Source organism: Gekko japonicus, unplaced genomic scaffold (genome assembly GCF_001447785.1).
Source record: "Gekko japonicus isolate JY-2015 unplaced genomic scaffold, Gekko_japonicus_V1.1 scaffold1446, whole genome shotgun sequence".
Classification (NCBI taxonomy): Eukaryota; Metazoa; Chordata; class Lepidosauria; order Squamata; family Gekkonidae; genus Gekko; species Gekko japonicus.
In genome coordinates this window covers 72,557-74,436 of record NW_015164714.1, presented here as the reverse complement: position 1 = coordinate 74,436, position 1,880 = coordinate 72,557, and the positions used below count along the sequence as shown (strand labels likewise).

The 1,880-nt window shown below is 47.8% G+C and overlaps 1 protein-coding gene across 1 annotated transcript in view; it reads right to left on the bottom strand.

Annotated features, from left to right (window-relative positions):
- Positions 1-1,880, bottom strand: part of LEKR1 (leucine, glutamate and lysine rich 1) — a 108,047-nt gene that overhangs the window by 70,318 nt on the left and 35,849 nt on the right. The window lies entirely within an intron of this gene.

Genomic DNA, 1,880 nt, shown 5'->3' with positions numbered 1-1,880 from the left:
GATCAACTTATCTGCAGTCCTGCTGATGATGCTACCAGTTGCCTTGCTCTTAGAACCTTTGGACTGTGATTCTGCATTATGCTACTAGACTCTGGACTTTGATTTTGGACTATAATCTTTGCTGGGAGACCTGCTGCAGCCTGGGATTTGCCTCCAACCTGGTGAGCAGCTCCGGAGATGAATCAGTGAGATCTCTGCAGGAAGGGATGTTGCAAAAATAAAAGAAGTGAGATGCAGGATAGCCCGTGAGAACCAGTGTAGTGTAGTGCTTAGACTAGGACTCGGGAGACAGAGGTGTGAATCCCTGTTCTGCTATGAAACTCACTGGGTGACCTTAGGTCAGGGACTCTCACAGTGACTCATGAAAGCTCCTACCCTGCCAGATAGAAGAAGAAGAAGAGATTGGATTTATACCCCGTCCTTCACTTAGAGTCTCAGAGCGGCTTACGAACTCCTTTCCCTTCCCCTCCCCATAACAGACACCCTGTGAGGTGGGTGGGGCTGAGAGAGCTCTGACACAAACTGCTCTTTTTCAAGGACAGCTGTGCCAGAGCTTGTGACTGACCCAAGGTCACATCAGCAGGTGCAAGTGGAGGAGTGGGGAATCAAACCCAGTTCTCCTAGATTAGAGTCCGCGCACTTAACCACTACACCAAACTGGCTCTCACATATTTTGTTAGTCTTTAAGGTGCTACTGGACTCTCGTTCTTTTCTAGTCTAACCCAATCACAGGGTCATTGTGAGGATAAAGGAACAAAACAATGTATACTACCTTGAGCGCCTTGGAGGAAGAGCGGTGTTATGTACGTGGACCGCCTCCAGGGGTCCGCGGACAGGCCAGAGCTTGGATCCGAAAACAAAGGAAACTTCAGATCCTGGATTCCCCAGCCCCAACCAAGAGCCACCTTGGCGGGACATTCAAACCCTCCAATGGGAGTGGGGGGGGGTGGCTGGTGGATATGTATATAGTTGGTCCTGTGGGCTGTTAGAGTTAGTCTTTGTCTATGTGAAGTACAATAAACGTGTGCTACAGCATGTCATTGTCCGAGTCCTCCATGCGGCGAACCCAGTACTTTTCAGTGGCGACGAGGATGGGCTAACCAGGAAGTAAATGAAGGCTCTTCAAAAGCACAGTTGGTGTAAAATGTGGACTTCTGGGAATAAATGACTCTTAATTGCTCTAGGTTCTTTCCTGGCTTTCCATATATTCTGAAGAAAAGTTCTGAGGGAATTTACAAGGAAGAAGCAGCCAATGGCCACGTTAAGTTTTCTGCCATGCGTAGTTTCCCTGGCAACCCACATCCCAATGCCAACTCCAAAAGTGCATTTGGATTTTCCTGAGACAAAAATTTTGGCATCCAAAAAGTATGTGGGATTTTTCAGGAAAACTGGGGTGGGGGGTGGGGGAGAGATCCAAAGAAAATTCTGGATATTTTTGGAACTGGGAAGATCAGGGACACAGCTGAGAGGCTGGGAGACTGCTCCCTACCTAATCAGCTGTTTCCCCCCACTTCTTCTGCAGTCTCTTTAAACCAGGCTGGTTTAAAGGGGACTGCAGAAAAAAATCAGGGAAAACAGCTGAGAGGTGGGAGTTGCCCCTAAGCAATTTTGCGGCTTTACTGCTTTTGGGTTGTTCTCCCCCGCACCCCTTGTTTTTTCCAGCTTGGATCTATTGGAGCTGAAAAATGCAGGATTTCCAAAAAGAATCCTGGATGTGAATACTTTGCTAGTATTGGGATTTGGGATGTTTTGGAAATCCTGAGTTTTTGGGGGGCCCAATAGACCCGGACCAGAAAAGAAAAACTGCACACCCCTATACACTGGCAGTGTTGAGTAGGGAAAAGAGTTCAGGCAAAGGAAGGCACAGATGATAAGTGGAT